Below are 22937 nucleotides of genomic sequence, written 5' to 3'. Positions count from 1 at the left end.
GTTAAACACACCGATAACATTCTACCGGTCACCCCTTTCCCACACTGCGATCAAAACCCACCCTTCCGTGGGCACTGAAAGTTCATCCAGTGTCTATTTCTTCTGCATTTCTGTCCGTGTCTTCCGTGTGTCTGTCTGAAAAGCCAACTGACCTTGTATATATCCCAAACATGCTGAGCACCAGCTGTCCATTATACAGCCCCGCCCTTCCGTAACCATGGCGACTCACGAGCTGCTCGGTGCTCTCTCTCTCTCTCTCTCTCTCTCTCTCTCTCTCTCTCTGAATCGCTGTACACCAACTCTCTGTCTTTTTAAAGGCACAGTCCATATTGAATACACCTTAGCATCTCGTCACAGTTTTTACAGATAGCGAGGGGTGTCAGCACACTTCTCCACCAATGTGGAAATGTAGTTTACTTGTAGTACCAAACTGGCATTTCTGTCTGTAACAAAATGAAACCCGTCTTGTGTCGGAGTGTTTTGCTAATAATGTTCGTGCAACATTATGCTGTGTGATCCTGAGTACCTGACTGCAGACCGCAGTCCCTACACTATAATGGCAGAATATGGCATTAAAGGCAAAACTTTTGGCAGTGCGGAGGATCAGAGGGATCTTGGGGTCCGAGTCGCCAGAACACACAAAGCTGCTACACAGGTTGACTTTGCGGTTAAGATGGCATATAGTGCATTGGCCTTCACCAATTGTGGGATTGAGTTTAAGAGCTGAGAGGCAATGTTGCAGCTATATAGGACCCTGGTCGGATCCCACTTGGAGTACTGTGCTCAGTTATAATTGCCTCACTACAGGAAGGATATGGAAACCATAGAAAGGGTGCAGAGGAGATTTACAAGGATGTTCTCTGAATTGGGGAGCATGCCTTATGAGAATAGGTTGAGTGACCTCGGCCTTCTTCTCCTTGGAGCGATGGAGGATGAGAGGTCGCCTGATAGAGGTGTACAAGATAATGAGAGGCATTGATCGTGTGGACAGTCAGAGGCTTTCCACAGGGCTGAAATAGCTGGCATGAGAGGGCATAGTTTAAGTTACTTGGAAGTAAGTACAGAGGAGATGTCAGGGGTAAGTTTTTTTTTACACAGAGAGAGGTGAGTGCGTGGAATGGGCTGCCGGCGGCGGTGGTGGAGGCGGAAACGATTAGGTCTGTTAAGAGACTCCTGGATGGTTACATGGAGCTTAGAAAAAGAGGGCTATGGGTAAAGCCTAGGTAGGTCTAAGGTAGGGACATGTTCGGCCCAGCTTTGTGGGCCGAGAGGCCCATATTTTGCTGTAGGTTTTCTGTGTTTCTACTCAGACGCCGGCCACTGGGTTTGTCCCACCTTCCTTTAATTCGCTCTTACTAATCAATCCCAAATGTCGATTGGCCACTAGTTGATTGGTCACCGATTGCTCTATTGCACTGCCGTGAGCTGCCCCTCGGACAATGAGCCTTATTGAAGTCCCCTCCTCTCCAGCTTTCCGATGTCCAGGTTGGCCACTAGTCAAAGCTACCGGACTTACCTCTCAGTGATGGCCGGGTCAATGACAGCAACATGACACTGGCAACCGAGTACATTGTCCTAGACAAGACTCCTGCCAAATCTAATGCCACTCCCCTTCCCACTACATATCGACTGCCGTCTATGTATGCATATTGATCTGTTGTCCCCACATGTTCATTCATCTCTTTCCCTCTCTGCAATGTGAATACTCCAGTTAAAGCCATCTCCTGCGTGTGTGCTTCTATTTGATATGTAGTTGCACAGACACAACGCAGGCTGACATTTGAGTACAGAAGTGATGACCATAAGTTTCTCTATTTCTCCAACCTGAGACAATTCTAGATCTAGATTCTTTGTTGTTCTCACAGTTCCAGTCGCATAAATGCATTTGTCTCTTTCACATTTTGCAAGGGACATGTAAGCAACGGCAAGAAGAAAATACACAGATATAACTGTTACTAAAGATTTTATTGGTGGCTTATTATACAAATGCCCCAAGTGAAGATGCTGAACCTATCTACACGCAATGCAACACGGACTGCTCACTTGGAATAACTTTACAATTGACTTAAATTGTGATGCTCCTGACAATATTGTAATGTCATTATGGGTGCAGTAAGAATTAGGCTGAGTGATGACACCTGACAGCTTTTCAAACATTTGTGGAATGTAGAAAGGCACCAACCCTATGAATTAATGTATCCTCCAATGTAATTTAGGAATTGAGCTTCTTACATTGCATAAACAACTGATTAACACATGTTTACAAACTGCATTGCATTCCAACAGTTGCTACATTCTCTCATGACTCATGTGGTCCTTTTCGTGAGTGCAGACTTCTGGGGAGCACGAGCACACTTCAGATTGGCATCATGCACCGCATCCCACATCAATAGAAGTTCGAAAGGCCGAAAACGGTGCACGAGCAGTAACTCACGGTAATAGCAAGGATTGAAAGAGTCATCTTGGGTTGAAGGAACACTGATTCCAGCTGTCCTGAATCCGCTATGGGAGTCTGGGGCTAGTCCAGCCTTGGCCAGACACATCCCCAAAAATACATCATCAATGGGGTATAGTTCAAGGTCTTGGGCTATGTGGTAAATGATATGAGCTGTATACACAGACATAAGTATCCCCCCTCCACCAGCGTATGGTGGGTACGAGTTGATGGTGGTGACTATTTCTGGCACATAATACTTGCTCGACTTCTGGCGAATGGGCCCAACCCCATAAATGAGATGGCCCACAAACAGGTGTTGGTGAACCTTCATGCCTAGCAAGTAATCAACCATGTTATCTGTGTTAGCAAAAACATCATCATCTCCATTGAAGATGAATTTGGCACTGGGGCAAAATTCACTGACCCACTGCAGCAACTTGTATTGTTTGAGGGTGAGGTTGAAAAAGGTATCCAAGAAATCCCATTGTAGGACATCTCTGTGTTCTCGGTTTTCCATTGCTAACAGCTGATTCAATTTCCTCCTTTCTTTTTGGTCAGGAGAGACACCAGAGATAAAGACTCTCTTAATTAGGACCCCATTGAATTCGCGTTCTTTGCCCCAGGTCTTCCTTACCATTTCCCGCCGATCCTGGTTGAAAGGGTCAGATTTGATCACCAGGAGCAGGAAGACATTCTGAGATCCTTCTCGACCACCACATTTGTTTGGGACGGTTTGAATCATGTTAAATTCTCGACAGTGTTTATACATCAAGAAGTTTTTTATGTGCTCTTTCTCTTGATGAAATGAGGACAGGTGCAACAATGTCCTGTTCGCGTGGCACTTTGGCTTGAGCACTGATTCAGTTGCATCAGCAGTAACAACCTTGGGCAGATCTTTGCGATGAACAGTTTCTGCAACATTATCAGTCTCTCGACATTTGTCATTATCCCGGAACATGAAGAACAATCCCAGTGTAATCAAAACAGTCAACACTACGTTCTCATAGAATCGCCGATATCTTCTCATCTTTCACCTGAAGTAGAGAAAAAGATATGGATTAATTCAAAGAAAACTTTACATTTACATGATACTTGAGAAGAATGGGAAGTTTCAACTGTAATGAGGTTCACTAATGCTTTGTAATATTGACCTCAAACTGATGGTGAGGTAAGGAATAGGCAGGGCACTACACACTGTTGAAAGTTTAATTGACCTGAAGCATTCCATTCCAGCAGAAAAACAAATCTACCTATGGGATACCATCTCTGTCATTAAACTGAAAATCGCATAGTTTCTTTCTGGGCATTAAAGATATATGATTCCAACGGCTGTATTCCACCTCTCTTCACAGCTCTCATCACTCCTCTTGGGGCTTAAACTGAACTGAGACATAGAGCAATAGAGCACAATGCAGGCATTTTGGCCCATGATGTTGCACCGACCATTTAATCTGCTCCAAGATCAATTTATCCCTACTCTCTCAAATAGCTCTCCATTTTTCCTTCATCCATGTGTCTATCTAAAAGCCTTTTAAATCTCACTGATGCATCTATCCTTATCACTACCCAGGCTGTGCATTCCATACACCCACCATTTTGTTTTTAAAAAAATACTACTTCTGACAATCCCCTAAACATTTCTCTAATCACCTTAACATTATGCCCTATCATATTAGCCCTTTCTGCCCTGGGAAAATGTTGTTGGCTCTCCATTCTATCTGTGCATCTTATCAGCTTATACGCCTCTATCAATTCACTTATCCTCCCCCTTTGCTCTAAAGAGGAAGGCCCCAGCTCGCTCAACATTCAGTTTGAGTTCACAGGTTATTGATACTATGGAAGATGATCTGTTATTGATCTGTTATATTAGTAACCGAATATATGGCAGTGCAGGGAAGGTAACGTGTTAGTACAGCTACTGAAAGCATCTGATTTCCAGGGCACTTCAACCTGGTCTATGTATGCCTACAATAGGAGAAACAAAGAGAAGTATACTCAAGGACCTTGGCTTCCCGCTTCTATTTTAACCAGAGAATTGTATACAAAGTTAAATTAGCAGTGGCCCACCCACGCTGCCATCCATTGGTCAAGCCACTTTATGGAAGGCTATAACTAAGGCATAACTAGTCCCAAAGGCAAGGCTACTTCCACCCAGACATTCAGTCGTTAGCAATTGTGACAAGACAGCGAAGCCATCGCAAACCCATATCTATTGAAGGAAAACGGCACCAGCATCACCAATGGCAGGAATTTACGCTTCATGAAGAGCAGTGAACCTTGGACTCCAGGAGCCAAGAGAAAGCACAATTAACTGACAGCAGAACAGGGCAGATAGTTAGAATGATCCACAATGTGTATGAGTAAAACCTTGGATGCCATGAGCCCTGAAAAGACGCCAGTGACTGATAGCAGAACGATGTGTACAAGTAAAACTATTTGCACAGGGATGCAACTTGTGTCACTTTAGAATTATGGAATCCTAGAGTAATGCGATCTAAACAAGCCCTTCGGCTCAACTGGTCCATACCAACCACAGCATCCTCCCTGCTAGTCCCAGTTGTCTAGTTTGGCCCATAACTCTCCAAGCCTCTCCCTTCCATGTACCTGTCCAAATGCCTGTTAAATGTTGCAGTTGATCCCACTTCAACCACTTCCTTTAGTAGCTTCTTCCGAGTACTCACGGTCCTCCGTGTACAGAAGTTATCCCAAGGTCTCTTTTCAATTTTTCCCCTCTTCTCTTCTATCTGTGGGCTCTCATGTTGTACTCTCCAACTCTCCAATAATGACAATCCACCTTACCAATACCCCTTATGATTTTAAACTTCTGAGGTCGCCTCTCATTCTCCAAGGAATAAAGGTCCAGCATGGCTAAACTCTGTGTAACCCAGGCTCTCGAGCCCAAAAAGCATCCTCGTAAATCTCTTCTGCACCCTCTACAACTTTGCAGCGTCTTTCCTATAACAGGGTAACCAAAACTGTACATAATATTCCAAAAGTGGTCTCAACAACAACTTATGTAACTGCAATTAAAGCCCCGCCCTTAAATTCTACACAATAACTGATGAAGGCTAGCATGCTAAACGCTTTTTTCACCATCTTGCTTTTCAGTGAACTGACTTGTCAGCGCCTTGCCTTTCATTGCACAAGTTCTACATCATTTGAATGTCCATCACCTCACATATAACCATATAACCAGATAACAATTATAGCACAGAAACAGGCCATCTCAGCCCTTCTAGTCCGTGTCGAATGCTTACTCTCAGCTAATCCCACCGACCTGCACTCAGCACATAACCCTCCATTCCTTTACTGCCCATATACCTATCCATTTTTAAAAAAATGACAATATCGAAACTGCCTCTACCACTTCTAGTGGAGCCTTATTCCACACAGCTACCACTCTCTGAGTAAAGAAGTTCCCCTTTGTGTTACCCCTAAACTTTTACCTCCTGACTCTCAACTCATGTCCTCTTGTTTAAATTTCCACTACTCTCAATGGAAAAAGCTTATCCAAGTCAACTCTATCTATACCCACTCATAGTTTTAAAAACCTCTATCAAGTCCCCCCTCAAACTTCTACGCTCCAAAGAATAAAGATCTAACTTATTTAACCTTTCTCTGTAACTTAGGTGCTGAAACCCAGGTAACATTCTAGTAAATCTTCTCTGTACTCTATTTTGTTGACATCCTTCCTATAATTCGCTGACCAGAACTGTACACAATACTCCAAATTTGGTCTCACCAATCCCTTGTGCAATTTTAACATTACATCCCAACTCCTATACTCAATGCTTTTATTTATAAAGGGCACCATACCAAAAGCTTTCTTCACCACCCTATCCACGAGATTCCACCTTCAGGGAACTATGCACGATTATTCCTAGATCACCCTGTTCTACTGCATTCCTCAATACCCTACCATTTAACATGTATGCCCTATTTTGAATAGTCCTACAAAAATGTAGCACCTCACATTTATCAGCATTAAACTCCATCTGCCATCTTTCAACCCACTCTTCTAACTGGCCTAAATCTCTCTGTAAGCTTTGAAAACCTACTTCATTATCCACAATGTCACCTATCTTAGTATCATCTTCATACTTATCGATCCAATTTACCACCCCATCATCCAGATCATTAATTTATATAACAAACAACATTGGACCCAGTACTGATCCTTGAGGCCGACCACTAGTCACCGGTCTTCAACCTGACATACAGTTATCCACCACTACTCTTTGGCATCTCCCATCCAGGCACTGTTGAATCCATTTTACTACTTCAATATTAATACCTAACGATTGAAACTTCCAAACTAACCATCCGTGTGGATCCTTGTCAAAGGCCTTACTGAACTCCATATAGACAACATCCACTGCTTTACCCTCGTCAATTTTCCTGGTAACCTCTTCAAAAATTCAATAAGATCTGTCAAACATGATCTTCTTTGCACAAATCCATGTTGACTGCTCCTAATCAGACCCTGTCTATCCAGATAATTACATATACCATCTCTAAGAATACTTTCCATTAATTTGCCCACCACTGACTTCAAAATTACAGGCCTGTAATTGCTAGGTTTACTCATAGAACCCTTTTTAAACAATAGAACCACATAAGAAATACGCCAATCCTCCGGCACCACCACCTATTCCAGTGAAATTTGAAATATTTCTTTCAGAGCCCCAGCTATTTCTACACAAACTTCCCTTAAGATCCTAACGAATATCCTGTCAGGTCCGGAGAGTTATCCACGTTTATATTCCTTAATAGCGCCAGCACTTCCTCTTCTTTAAACAGCTCAGGTATTTGTAAAGTAACGGTGATAGCGGGGTAACACACCGACGGGAGTAATGTAAATAGACCCGGTAGTCATGAAAGTCATCTGATTGATAAGGTTATTTTTTTCCCAGTAAGTGAACACTAATCTGTTTGTGAAATAGGTTGCATTCGTTTGGACGTGGTTATCTATAGTTTGCAATCACCACATAGCTGCTGCCTTGCTCATCATTTGTAATGGTCCCATTGTGGACAAATATTTAAGATTGCTTTATAAAGTTGTTGACTCTGAGATCGGTGCTGCTCCAGGTTGCCGAGGCACAGTTAGATATGGCGAAAAGGAATGTCCAGTGTTCAAAAGATTATTCGAAAATTGTAACTTTTTACCAGAGTTCACATGGCCCATCCTGCTGCTGTGTCTTTCCTATAAGCCCACAGCGATTTCTGCCCTCAGCTGTCACTGAAGTTTACAGTCTGACAGTCAATTGGTCCCAAAGTAAACAATACATTAATGCGATGACACCACCCGATCTGAACCAGGATGCGGGTCGCGGTTTCTCCCTGGAGCTGATCGATTTGTCGTAAGATACTGTATGTAATCTTTGTCGCCGTGTACAGAGGTTCGAAATTAAGCCTGGATCGAACAGCATATCGGAACAATTGGCTCGAATGAGTTTTTGTGTCGTTTAGTTCTGGCGCTGTGGAGCAGGGTCTGGAGTACGTGCTGGTGAGTGTGACGTCCAGGTTTATGTGTGTGTTGTCAACTAAATATTGTCCAGAGTGTGTTCACTTACTGTTTGGTCCCACAGAATTCCGGTGCTCGGATGCGCTGGAACCAGAATCAGGAGCTCAGCATAGAGTAAACACAGAGACTGTACTGGGTGGGCAACGTTACGATGTGTTAATACGCCCCCTTGTGACGGCAGGAATTCTAGTTTTTCTACCATTTAATCACTGTCTTTAAAATTGTGTGGCTTTGCGGATCCGCCTGATTTTTCTGCAGGAGTGAGTGTGCTATTCCAGTAAAGACAACAAGTATCTGTCAGTGATATTTAAAATAAAACTTTATGAGTTAAATCTCATTGGCTGTTGATAACAAATGGCTATGTGCACTGTATTGTGCTCCTCCGGTACCTAATAATACGGCCACTGATTGTATGTCCGTTGTTTTCTACTGCCGTAGCCCGTCCAGTTCAATGTTCGACACGTTACGCGTCCAGTGATGCCTCTCTGCACAGTGCAGCAGTTCGTGATTATTTGAGTTACTGTCGTCATCCTGGCAGATTAAATCAGACCCGCCTTTCTCCACTAATCTCTCATTAACAAAACGTTTTTGCTCTCAGAATTACCGTTACTTGATTTCTTTTTCCCAGCACCATTCTCCGCAAACTGAGACTGTTGAACTTGGCAAACCCAGGAGTTATTATTCTTTTTTTTTCTCACGTTCACAAAAAATATTCGGAAATCGATTACTTCATAGTTGATCCCCGATTTTAGTCCAAAGTCCAGAAATGTGAATATGATGCTATAGTTCTTTCGGATCATGCGCCTTTAATTTAGCTTTTGAATTGAATGATGCCATTATTGCAAATTTGCCTTGGTGTTTTCCTGAAAATTTATTACGAAGTCTGGATTTTGTCAAATTTGTTGAGACTCAGATAAAAGATTTTTTTTTCTTTTTAGTGTTACGTATCCCATAACTGGATCACTTACCAGCAAAGATAGAGAGATCCGTTGAAGTCTGATTGCACTATCTTTTAGAAGTTTTTATTTATAAAGGGGCACAAAAGTAAGGTTAATACAAATATTCAGATAACATACGTCGTCAATACTCAATCTAAAGCGCAGGAATAGTAATAATCAATAAGAAATAAGCTCGATCGTTGTCTAGGGGTAATATTTTGTCCAATGAAAATATAAAAAGTCTCTCGAGGTCACTGCAGTTCCACCAGCTGCAGTCTTTTGGGTGTCGCGGTGGTGCACATTGTTGGAGAGAGAGAGAGATAGGTATAGAATGGAACAGTTACCCGGCGGGTTTTTCCAACCTTTATGAGTTCGATCCGTCGGAGTCTCGTTGGGGGGTGGCCGTTCAATTATGGCCTCTCCCGTAGCTAAAGCCATTCTTCCGATGTGAGGTCGCCAATCCCAGGCAAGGAAAGGACGCACACGAGCCCCCCACCGGCTGTCGCTATTAAACGCTGTCACAGGATTTCTAGCGTGTTTTCTGGTGCGTCTCTGGGGGGGGGGGGGGGCGTCTTTACAACCCCTCTTTTATCTGAACTCACGGGGTCTCAGATGTCAATCAGGTTTGGATGATGCAATCTCTCTCCGTCTCTCCACCCATGTTGCCCTGAGGGTATACACGTAGTACAGTTCCCAGTTCACAAAGGTGTCTCCACGAGACAATGACCACAGTCGCCAGCTTTTGCCTCGCCGTGAAACGAGGGACACCGCACGTATCTTTCTCTTCTCTTAGGTCATTGAACCCCCTTCACTAGGGCTCTTGCGATTCTCACAAAGGAGGGGGCTGGGATCATAACATTAGCAATACGTGAGATGTTTCAAAATTGCTTATATGGGATACATTTAAAGCATATCTGCGCTGTCAGATAATTTCCTATTCAGCTAAGCTTACGAAACAGACAAAAACATAGTTAGAGAAGATTTCCAAACAAATAAAAGACTTGGATAATATTTATGCAGTCTCTCCTAACATTGATTTATTTAAACAAAGAGTTGAACTCCAATTGCAATATAATTTATTATTAACTTATCCTATTAAAAGAAATTTACTAAAATTGAAATGTCAATTTTATGTGTTTTGAGATAAAAGTAACAATCTATTAGCATCTCAATTAAAAGCAGCTGGAGCTAAAAGAGAAATTTTTAAAATTCGTATGGGAGATGTTATTTTAGTATGCAATTATGAAAATATTAATAAAAATTTTCAAGACCTTTATATTGAACTTCAGAAATCTCAGTTTCCAGTTGATTCTTCTAAAATGAATGCCGTTTTACAAAAGACTGATTTTCCTCAAATTTCTGCTGCGGATCAACAAACTCTTGATGCTCCTATTACTGAAAGGGAAATTTAGAAAGCTAATTTTTCATTGCAATCTCGTTAAGCTCCTGGACTGGATGGGTATTCTGTAGGATTTTATAAAAATTTGAAAAATTGCTCTCTTCATATATGTTGGAAACATTTAAAAATTCTTTTTTGACAGGAGAGTTAACTCCCACATTTGATGAAGCTTCTATTTCTTTAATTCTTAAGAAAGATAAAGATTATACTGACTGTGCTTCATATATTGCTATCCCAATAATAAGCCCTGGATCACTAGTCACATCAAAGGCCTCCTAAACCAGAAGAAGAGGGCCTTTAAAGATGGTGATCGGTTGGAGCTTAAAAGAGTTCAGAAGGAACTCAGAGTACAGATAAGGGGGGCAAAGGAGCAGTATAGGAGAAAGTTAGAACAAAAGCTGCAGGAAAAAAGCATGAAGGAGGTGTGGGATGGGATGAAGATCATCACCGGATGTGGTGCAAAGCGGGGGGCAAACATAAGTGGAGATGTGGAGAAAGCGAACCAGCTGAACAACTTCTTCAATAGGTTCGACAGCACAATCTCACCCTCACTGCAGAACTCCACACCAGGCTTACTTCCCTCACAGGAAAATATCCACTCACAGGAGACCTGGCCCACGCCCAGGTTTACGGCTGCACAGGTGGAAGGTCAACTGAGGAAGATCTGTACCAGCAAGGCGGCTGGACCGGATGGAGTTTCCCCACGATTACTGAGGGCCTGTGCGACTGAACTGGGAGAACCACTACAGCGCATCTTCAACATGAGTCTAGATCAGAGAAGAGTACCCAGACAGTGGAAAACATCTTGTATTGTCCCGGTACCGAAGAAACCACAACCAAAGGAGTTGAATGACTTCAGACCTGTTGCCTTGACGTCGCACGTGATGAAGACCATGGAGCGGCTGATAATACAGAATCTGAGGCCACAAACCAGGCACGCCCGGGATCCGCTTCAGTTTGCGTATAAGGAGAAGGTGGGAGTGGAGGATGCTATCACGTATTTGCTGCACAAATCACTCTCTCACCTAGATGGGGTCAGTTGTGCTGTGAGGATTACATTCCTTGACTTCTCTAGTGCCTTTAACACCATCCAGCCCAAGATCTTAAAGCACAAACTAACGGAGATGGGAGTAGACTCTCACATGGTGGATTGGATAGTGGACTACTTGACAGATAGACTTCAGTATGTGCGGTTGGGAGACTGTAGGTCTGACACAGTGGTCAGCAGCACAGGAGCGCCAGAGGGAACCGTACTCTCTCCGGTCCTGTTCACCCTGTACACATCTGACTTCCAATATAACTCGGAGTCCTGCCATGTGCAGAAGTTCGCTGATGACACGGCCATAGTGGGGTGTGTCAGGAATGGACAGGAGGAGGAGTATAGGAAACTGATACAGGACTTTGTGATATGGTGCAACTCAAACTACCTGCGTCTCAATGTCACCAAGACCAAGGAGATGGTGGTGGACTTTAGGAGATCTAGGCCTCATATGGAGCCAGTGATCATTAATGGAGAATGTGTGGAGCAGGTTAAGACCTACAAGTATCTGGGAGTACAGTTGGACGAGAAGCTAGACTGGACTGCCAACACAGATGCCTTGTGCAGGAAGGCACAGAGTCGACTGTACTTCCTTAGAAGGTTGGCGTCATTCAATGTCTGCAGTGAGATGCTGAAGATGTTCTATAGGTCAGTTGTTGAGAGCGCCCTCTTCTTTGTGGTGGCGTGTTGGGGAGGAAGCATTAAGAAGAAGGACACCTCACGTCTTAATAAGCTGGTAAGGAAGGCGGGCTCTGTCGTGGGCAAAGTACTGGAGAGTTTAACATCGGTAGCTGAGCGAAGGGCGCTGAGTAGGCTACGGTCAATTATGGAAAACCCTGAACATCCTCTACATAGCACCATCCAGAGACAGAGAAGCAGTTTCAGCGACAGGTTACTGTCGATGCAATGCTCCTCAGACAGGATGAAGAGGTCAATACTCCCCAATGCCATTAGGCTTTACAATTCAACTGCCAGGACTTAAGAACTTTTTTTTAAAGCTATTATTAATGCTTTTTGAGTTAGTGATTTAGATGCATATCATATTATTACTGAGTTAAGTATTGTATGTAATGAGTTTTTGCTACAACAAGTGTATGGGACATTGGAAAAAATGTTGAATTTCCCCATGGGGATGAATAAAGTATCTATCTATCTATCTATCTATCTATCTAGACCAAGTTTATTATTAAATATGGATGCTAAAATTCTCTCAAAAATAATGGCTAATCGGTTGGAACATATTTTAGCTAAAATTATTTCTCAAGATCAAACAGGCTTAAATTTCCAGCATCCGCAGATTTCCTCGTGTTTAGGTTTAATAAAGGGCCGTTATTCCTTTTCTAATGTCCGAAGATTGTTAAATGTTATAGATTCATCCTTCTTTAAGGTTTCCCAATGTGTCGTGTCTCTTGATGCTGAAAGGCATTTTATAGAGTTGAATGGAGATACTTATTTAATGTTTTAGAGAAATTCGGCTTTGGTATTAATTTTAATGTGGATTAGAATGATATATAAAAGCCCTATTGCTACTGTTATTACTAACATTTGCAGATCTCCTTTTTTCGGCTTTCATTGGGTATGAGACAAGGATGTCTGTTAAATCCTTTGTTATCTAATTTGGTGCTGGAACCCTTGGCTATTGCACTTTGTAAAGCTAAAGATATTCATTGAATTTTTATAAATGGGATTGTTCATAAGATCTCTCTTTATGCTGACGATCTTTTAGTTTTATTTCGAATCCTGAAGAATCTATTCCTGGCTTATTGAAACTATTAAATGATTCTGGAAAGTTTTCAGGATTTAAACTAAACCTTCATAAAAGTGAATTATTTCCTCTGAATGATTCTGCTTCTATATATGATGACATTCCTTTTAGACTTACGGACTCATTTCAATATTTAGGTATTATTATCACTAAAATTATAATTATCTTTATAAAGCTAATTTGGTTCCTTTAGTGGTTTTTAAGAAGCAATTATTTTGTAGATGGAATCCACTTACACTTTCGTTAGTCGGTCGAACTTATGCAGTTAAAATGATAATTTTACCAAAATTTTTATATGTATTTCAAAATATCCCTTTTTTAACTCAGAATTTTACGATCAAGTTGATTCCATTATTTCAATATTTTGGTTTCCGATGTAACCAAGAAATTGGTACTTTTTTACATTCTACTTGGTCTTGTTCTAAAATTCAACCTTTCTGAACAAATTTAAGAGTTTTACTGGAACAAATTATTGGAACACAACTTCCACATAACCCAATATTATTTTTATTCGGCGATATTGAAGGGATAAAACTGAAACCCTAATTGATAAATATCAGAAAGAATTCATAAAAATTGCACTGGCAGTAGCCAAAAAGGCTATTGCAGTTACTTGGAAATCGGATTCATACTTAAGTATAGATCGTTGGAAGAATGAAATTTCCAACTGTGTTCCACCTGAAAAAATTACTTATAATTTAAGAGATAAATATGAAACATTTTTGAAAATTTGGCGCCCTTATTTACAAAAGACAGGATTAAATATATAGGTGCTCGGAAGATAAAATAATTGGTTATTTGGGGAAATAAATAAATATATATATATATACTAAAGTTATTATGAACTCCGTGGAGCATGTGGGGATCTTCCAATATCCAGGCATTCTTTCTTTCTTTCTTTTTTCTTCTTTTTCTTTTTCTTTTCTTCTATAGGGATGTTAGGGGGAGGGGGAAGGGTAGATTTATTTTCTTTCTGTAATCATTTGAAAACTCAATAAAAAAAATTAAAAACAAAATACAGTCCGAAATATATATGTGGGAGAACGGGTTTGAGCCGGAGGGTAGGGGTCGCCGGGGGTGTAGGAGGTGGCATAGTTCCATCTGTTGAAGTCTGCTCTTTCGTGTCCCCAGGAAAATACCTCCCTGTTTTGAAAGGACTCTGCTTGTTGCTGAGAATATAGTAAACCATCACTATCACTCTCCTGGTACTGCCCATCAACACCGCTTTGCTCTGGGTTACTGTCTGCCTACCTGGTCAACCCCTTCCTCAGCAAATCTCTGGCACATCTCACAAAATGCTGCAGGTACTCAGCAGGTCAGGCAACATCTATGGAGGAGAATAAACAATCAACGTTTCAGGCCAAGGCCCTTCATCAGACTGGAAATGAGGGGACAGAAATTCTAGATATTGTCACATTACTTTCTATTCCTTGTGGTCCTGATCTGAAATGTTGACTGTTTATTCCTGTCCATGGATGCTGCCTGACCTGCTGAATTCTGCGAATATTTTGTGTGTCTTTTTGTTGCCAGAAACTTTCAGCATCTGCAGAATGTCTTGTCTTCTGGAGTAACTCGCTATTTTAATGTGCATCGCAATCTGTTAGAGGAGCAGGAGCAGATGATAAATGTACTCCTTCCACGTGTGACTGTATTTCCCCAGAGATGTCAACTCTCTCTCTCTCTCTCATCTCCCTGCTCAGTTTTCACAAATATTTTGTGAATTGCCTATATTGCATTCAATCCAGACGCAGAATCCGCAGAGTATTTATAAATTTAAATAATTCGCCAACATACCCGTGTCCTTTCCTGATGTTGACGTCACTGGAACTCCTCCACTGCTCGAACCTTGACGCATTTTGGGGACAGGCGTGATCAGTTTTTACTGTTCTGTAACAAAACAAAACAATAACAGGAGGGTCAGCCATTAATTAAAGGAGAATACTGTTTTGTTTTTAAACGGAGGCAAACTCTTCCAAAAATCTTGGGCCGATCCACTGAACACTTGAGGGTAGGGTCCACCTGATCCACCTGCGCCCATCCACCCACAGTCACACAATGTCCATTTTCGATCTCTCCATGGATTGTACACTCGACCAGGATTCTCCAGGGTATCTACTCTCTGTATTGCAGGCAATTCCCTTTTTGGAACCAATCTTTTGTCCTGGACCAGGAGTGTTGCGTCTACGGAATGGCAAGGCAGTTGAGCAGACAGCGCCCACTGCTTTGGTCCTCCTACCACTGGTGGCGCTGTGGTGAGTAATGGACAAGTGTTTCAGCAGTGTGGGCTGAAACATTTCTGCTGACGATGAGACGATGCTGACGATTCCTCTCGTCACTGCATTATACAGATTTCTCAGCCACACCTGATTCTCACCGTCTCCTTTCAGTTTAACATCGCCTGGCATTGACACCTACGGCAATATAGGATTTGAGTCTATAGAGAGACACTCTGACATCCTGAACAATGCAATATCACCTATAACATCCTGACATCTTGTCCTGAACCACTATAGTTTTTTTTTCCAGCAGGACTTTAAGACCATTATCAGCACCAAAATTTGGTTAAGATTTCTTTGAGCCTATCACCTGGCTATTATCAGATAGTTAGTTATATGACACCTTGTTAAACACAATGTCAACATGCCATACATCCAAAACAACAAGTTGGGAAAAATCATTAACATAAATAAGATGCTGGAATTATTCAACAAGACAGAGAAAATGTTAATATTTCAGGTGGCAGACCCTGTATCAGAGCTGAGTCTGTGTGTAGGAGCCATGTATCGGTTCTCTATCAGCATTGCATCCTGCGTTGTGTATTTATGATGTTTTTTTATGGTAACTAGTTGCATCAGTGGGGGTGTGGTACACGCAAAGGGAGTCAGTTATATATTTGTGCTTTGTTCCATGCAGTACACAGTCCTAATGCCCTTCCTTCAGACAACATTGGTGGCGTGGAGAGGGGAGACTTGCAGCTCGGGCTACTGCCGATCTTCCATAAGAAAAAAAACCTTGCCCAGGCTTGCGCCCTGGAAAATTTCCAAGGTGCAAATCCATGTCTATCGAGACTAACGGAGGCCTACTACATTACCCAGCTGGGGACTGACGGATGTCATATATTTTGTTATTATCCACTCAGATACGCTGAACTTAAACTTGGGTACAGATCAGTTTCATCGCTTCAAGATTGTATGTTTACTGATTGCTAATAAAGGATCGAATACTTATCACTGACATTTGTAACAATCATTATTGGATTTGAGGGCACATCATGTAAGTAGAACAAACCTGTGGGGGGGTCGCCAGCAATGGCAATTAGCTTGGTTACATTTCACCGCTACATTCTCAACAGATATTTCTCAACCTGCCGATCATTTGAATATTCTGAGATACTGAGTATTTTGCTTCCGTTTTCACCAGTGAAAAGGACCTTGGCAATTGTGGGGATGACTTACCGCAGACTGAAACACATGAGTGTATGGACTTTAAGAAAGAGCATGCGCTGGATCTTTTGAGTGCTTTTAAGTTAGATAAGTCGCCGGGACTGAACGAGATATACCCCATGCTACTATATGAATCGAGGGAGGAGATTGCTAATCCCCTGACGATGATCTTCACATCATCAATGAGGTGGGGAGATGTACCAGAGAATTGGAAGTTTGCAAATGTTGTTCCCTTGTTTAAGAAAGAGAGTAGATAACTGAGGAAATTATAGACCAGTAAGCATTTGGAGAGACATAATCTGATTAGGGATAGTTAGCATGAACCTGATTGAATTGATTCTTTGAGGATGTAACAAAACACATTGATGAAGGTAGAGCAGTGGAAGTACTGTATATGGATTTCAGTAAGAGGTTAGCTACGGTTCCCCATGGAAAGTTCATTCAGAAAATAATGAGGGATGGGATACAAGGAGACCTTGCTTTGTGGATCCAGAATTGGCAAGCCGACAGAAGGCAAAGGGCGGTTGTCGATATTTTGTATTCTGCATGGATGATGATGACCGATAGTGTTCCATTGGGTCTGTTCTGGGACCCCTTCTCTTTGTGATTATTACAACTGACCCGGATGAGGAAGTTGAAGGATGGGTTAGTAGGTTTGCTGAAGACACAAAAGTTGGGAGTGTTGTGGATCGTCAGCAGGGTTGGCACATGTTACAGTGCAACATCGATAGGATGCAGAACTGGGTAGAGAAGTGGCAGATGGAGTTCAATACTGATAAGCGTGAAGTGGTTCATTTCGGTCAAATTTCAAGATAATATAATATTAATGGTAATACTCTTGTCAATCTGGAGGATCAGTGAGATCTTGAGGTCCGTGTCGATAGAACACTCAAAGCTGCTGCACACGTTGACAGTGTTGATAAGAAAGCATATGGTGTGTTGACATTTATCAACCATGGAACTGAGTTCAAGTGCGTGAGGTAATGTTACAGCTATATAAGACCTTGATTAGACCCCGTTTGGGAGTACAGTTTTCAGTTCTGGTCACCTCACTACAGGAAACGATATGGCTGCTATAGAGGGAGCACAGAGGAGATTTACAAGGACTTGCTTTGGATTCAGAATAACAATTATTTTGTTCTCCTTTACACTTGTAAACAATCTTGAATCTTGAACCCTGGGGATAATACCACGGTCCATCACATTATCTATGCCACTTGATTTCATAAACTGCTACAATGTCACCCTCATTCTCCTCTCGAATAAAGATCCAACTCGGCCAACCTCTTCCAATGACTCGGCCCTCTAGTCCAGGCAACATCTTCAGCAATCTCGCCTGCTCCCGATCCAACTTGATAGTATATTTCCTACAGCAGGGTCAACACAACTGTACAGAATACTCTGTGTAGCCACACCAACAATATAATGCCCATCATCCAGAACTCAATGCCCTAACTGATGAAGGCCAGCATGATTAAATCCTTCTTTTCCACCCTCTATACTTGCACGTACACTTTCAGTTACTGTACTCTTGTACTCCCAGGTCGCTCTGTTCCACAACTCTTGGTGCCCTCCCATTCACTATACCAGCCCCGCTTAGTTTGACTGTCCAAGATGCACCATCGCTCACTTGTCCAAGTTGAAAACCATTTGCATTACTCAGCCCATCTCCGTAACTGACCAAGATGTCTTTGAAATTCAGTGTCACCTGTTGCCTTATAAGCCAGTCTCCCGAATTTAGTCTCCCTGTATGCACATGACTGTGTCGCCACCCACAGCTCTAATCTGCTAATTAAGTTTGTCGACGACACCACATAGATTGGCCTCCTCTCAAGCAATAAGGAGGTGGCCTACAGGGAAGAGGTCATCTCTCTGACACAGTGGCGGCAATGTAACAACCTTCCTCTCAATCTCGCAAAAACAAAGGAGCTGGCTGTGGACGACAGGAGGAATGGAGACGGGCTAACCCCTATTGACATCAATCGATCTGGGGTTGAGGGGGTGAACAGCTTTAAGTTCCTCGGCATCCACATCACCGAGGATCTCACGTGGTCTGTTCACACCAGCTGTGCGGTGACAAAGGCACAAAAGCACGTCTTTCACTTCAGACGGTTGAGGAAGTTCGGTATCGGCCCCCAAATCCTAAGAACTTTCTACAGGGACACAACTGAGAGCATCCTGACTGACTGCATCTCTATCTGGTATGGGAACTTTACTTCCTTCAATTGCAGGACTCTGCAGAGAGTGGTGCGGACAGCCCAGCGTATCTGTAGTTGTGAACTTCCCACTATTCAGGACATTTACAAGGACAGGTGTGTAAAAAGGGCCCGAAGGATCATTGGGGACTAGAGTCATCCCAACCACAATCTATTCCAGCTGTTGCCATCCGAGAAATGGTACAGCAGCATAAAAGCCAGGACCAACAGGCTCCGGAACAGCTTCTTCCACCAGGCCATCAGACTAGTTAACTCACGCTCAATTGAGTGTACACTATAGTATATGGACTGTTCAATATATTATAAGTTATTATACATTACTTTCATTGCACATTTTGACCGAGACGTAACGTAAAAAAATTTATTCCACATGTATGTGAAGGATTTAAGAAATCAATTCAATTTAATTCAATTCAAACTTGCTCACCGTGCCATGTACATTCATATACAAATCAATGGCATGAACAGTGAATTACAGAGGTCTCGATACTGACACACACATCCCACTCATCACAGGGCTCAATTCGCTAAAATCATCTTTAATCATCTCCCTCTGTTTCTTGTTCTCGAGCACTGTGTGATTCCACCTCGCCAGGTCCCCGTGAAACCCACGTGACCGAACCTTCCCGATCAGCTGCCATGCGGGATCTTGTTACAGACTTTACCAAAGTTCAGATGAACAACATCACTGCAAACCAACAACAACCCAACTCCCCAGTTAACTCTTAAATAATCTCCAAAATACTTGACAGATATGATGTCCTATTAGGCAGTGTAGATGGTGATTATCCGATAACCAATGTCCAACATCCCGAGACTTCAGCTTCACTGCGGACTGAGAAAATTCCGATCCCAGCTGCAGAATTACCAACCTGGACTGAAGCCCGTAAACTGCCAGTTCCATATCCTCAGAATCACCAGCCCAATATTATGACCCATACAAAGACGATTTGATGCCGGCGATTTTCCGTGGTGTTCCTGCCATTTCCGATTCACAGACTAAGGTGGAATTGGAGCCAAATGACCCCCTGCCGGAGCCGGTGCTCAGGGTGGTTCCACGGTCTGTATAGAGGATACGGATACACTTCAGCCTGATCCCAGCAGCTAAACCGAGCACATTTGATCACAATCTTCCTGCTGTGTGGGATCTTGCCCAGCACAGCTGGCTGCCATGTTTCCTGCAGTGTAGCAGGAACAAAATATAAAATTATAAAGTAGAAAATGCTGGGAACTCAGTACATCAGACTACATCTCTGAAAGAACAAATGGTGGAAGGCCCAGTTCCGTAACTGAGACTGTCCAAGATGCTGCCGATCTGCTGAGCGTTTCCAGTATTTTCTGCTCTTCACTTTAAATTTCCTGCAACTGTAGTATTTTCTCCCTCTTCATTTTAATGCACAGATAGTAAACTGATTGCCACCCTGAACTGTAAATGCCACCCCACCCCAACCACTCTGTTAGATCTGAGTTCATTCTGACCCTGGTGTAATACATCCCACACAGTCAATGCTCACGGCATCCTTTCCTCCCACTATCACTCTGTTACATTTGCTCCCGAGGCCACTGTCTCTACGCTGAGAGACGGTGACCACAGAGCGATACAAACTGCAACACTGTTACCCTGGAAACAGAGGAAATGTCTCACCGAAAATAAACAAAAAATGAAATAACAAACTCAACTTCAGATGCTATGGGTTACATTATGGCAAAGGTTAACACTGTAGCCATTTTGTAACGGTGAAACTAAAATTGAAATGGCTGCTTTTACCCTGCCACGTGCTGTGTTCAATTAAACCTCTGGTAGTCCTAACTGTCAAAAGAACAATTCTGGAAAAGATGCAAAGCAAAACTTCACATGAAGAGAAAGTTTGAAGGAGAGATTGCTGAAATATATCATTGCAGCAATGGGAGCAGTCTGGGCAGAGGTTGAACAAGATGGTTGATATATATCATTGAGGTGGTGGGATACAGACTGGACCGAGGATTAACAAGATGGTTGATATATACTGATGGGATACAGGTTGGACAGAGTTTGAACAATATGGTTGATATATATCACTGAGTTGGTGGGATACAGATTGGACAAAGATTGGATAAGATGGTTGATATATATCACTGAGTTGGTGGGACAGAGGCTGGACAGAGGTTGAACCAGATCGGCAGGGAATGAGCAGATGGAGCCTGAAGGGGGAAGGGGATGAAGGGCGATCTCTGATGTTCCTCCCGCAATACACAGACCCTGAAATAATAGTACGCACGAGTAGATGACAGATTCCAATTCTACAAAACCAGAACAAACAATAAGAATTTTGGTATATGCCATTTTCTACTCGATACACTTTATCAATTCACCGCAGTAAGTATCACATCCGAAACTTCACATCTTCATATAGCTACTGCTCTTCCTTTAATTGAATGAAATAGTGGAGAACAGAGATAGAGCTGAGTACGTAATAGAAACCAACCTCCCCCCCCCCCCATGGACTCTGTCTATTCTTCCCACTGCCTCAGTAAAGCAGCCAACATAATGAAAGATCCCCACAACCCTGAACATTCTCACTTCTAATGCTCCATAGGGGCGAAGTTAAAATAGAACAGAAACATGCCACCGGACTCAAGGACGGTGTCCATTCTGCTGTTAGAAGCGAACAGCGGGATGAGTGGACTCCTGACCTCACAGTCTAAATCGATGTGACCTTGCACCACATATCTACCTGCACTGCACTTTCTCTGTAACCAGAATGATTTGTTTCACCTCAATGCACTGCTGCAATGTATTGATCTGTGTGGAGAATACCGGAGACACGATTTTCACTCTACCTCTGTACATGGAAAACAAAATAAAGATTCCCCGTTCCAATCGTGTGGGAATATCAGACAGCCTGGGTTGCTCCTTTGGAAATTCCGGAGAGAGTGTACACATTTCCGAGAAACCCAGATAAATGAAGAAGACTTAATTCTCGCATTAATAGGGCCAGATATCGGGAAACCCTGTCAGCATTTCGGCAAGTCGTAGCAATGGAAAGAAGATGGAAATAAGCTTCCCAGTCCCCTGAGAGGACGTGAGAGATCTGGATCTCACTGTCCTGTCTGAACTGGGAAAGATGGAACTTCTCATACACGTGGAAGAGTCTCCCGAGGGTGCGATTACTCTGTTTAACCCTTTGTCTGCAAGAACACAACAGGCCGAACAGCTGCTTCCAATGTGCTGGAAATATTTAAAATATTACCGACGCCAGGCGTCGATCCAGGTGAAGTTTGTATCCGATACCGAGCCGGGTGATGGAGGTAAAGTTCACCGGGTACATCTTAATGGATGGGTTCAGTCTCCGCATCACCACCTCATCCCACTCCTGGGACCAGAACACCAGGGGTTGAGCGGCAGCACATCTCAGGCGGTTCGGTGTGAAGGCCCCATAACCCGGACCGACCACGACAGGTTGTGGTCAAGGAAGCCGGACGAGGCCGCCAGTTTAGGGAAGTTAACGGGACTCTCTGCCCAACATCAGGTTTCCCTCACCCGGGATCGGCTTCAGTACTCACCGTTGGGAAATTGTCGGTCGCGTTCAACCCTAGTAACCGGCCTCAATACTGACCGATGAGAACTTGATCAATTTGTCCCGGATAAAAATCGGTCCACCCGCTCCCAGCAGACGATCCGCTTCAACAGAGAACGGAAAGAAAACCCCGCCCATCCGGAGACTGCGAGAGCGGGGGCGGGGCCTCGGAAGCGAAAACCTGAGATTCTGCAGATCTGCGTTTGAAATGGGAGCGAGAACCTGGGTCACGTGACGGGTTGAGGGTCTCCCGTCTGAACCGGTGACTCTGCTCCTCGCCCCTCACACGCTGCCCGACCCATCCGCCACATTTTACACCAGCTACATTTTTGATTTTTCCTGCTGTATCTTCCCATCCCCATCTCTCCAACTCCCGGTTCTCAGAGTTACGAGTTCGATTCATATCCCTGTCAGATCCACAATTCCCTGTCGATTTGTGCAGGTTTCATTGAAGTCGCCTCTATATTTATAAACACTAATTTCTACTCACATTCCTCCGGAGCCTCACTGGACAGAAACACTGAAACACCAAGTGAGAAACAGCAGCACCAACACCGTCAGCAAGATGGCGGCTACTCTCCCATCCCAGCCATGTATTTCTATCCAATCCTCGATCCCG

At 43.0% G+C, this 22937-nt stretch overlaps 1 long non-coding RNA gene and 1 pseudogene across 1 annotated transcript; both read right to left on the bottom strand.

The window, feature by feature from the left end:
• Window positions 1–2012: 2012 nt before the first annotated feature.
• On the bottom strand, window positions 2013–3180 carry LOC140722446 (N-acetyllactosaminide beta-1,3-N-acetylglucosaminyltransferase 3 pseudogene; annotated as a pseudogene).
• A 13-nt stretch (window positions 3181–3193) lies between these two features.
• LOC140722449 (uncharacterized) lies at window positions 3194–22491 on the bottom strand. Its single transcript, XR_012097620.1, has 3 exons — window positions 22305–22491; window positions 14897–14984; window positions 3194–3471 (listed from the first exon to the last, which is right to left on the bottom strand). It is a non-coding gene; the product is annotated as an uncharacterized lncRNA (long non-coding RNA).
• Window positions 22492–22937: the final 446 nt, after the last annotated feature.

The sequence above is a fragment of the Hemitrygon akajei genome, unplaced genomic scaffold, assembly GCF_048418815.1.
Source record: "Hemitrygon akajei unplaced genomic scaffold, sHemAka1.3 Scf000077, whole genome shotgun sequence".
Lineage (NCBI taxonomy): Eukaryota > Metazoa > Chordata > Chondrichthyes > Myliobatiformes > Dasyatidae > Hemitrygon > Hemitrygon akajei.
The sequence above is the reverse complement of the archived record's forward strand: the minus strand, read 5'-3'. Positions and strand labels throughout refer to the sequence as shown.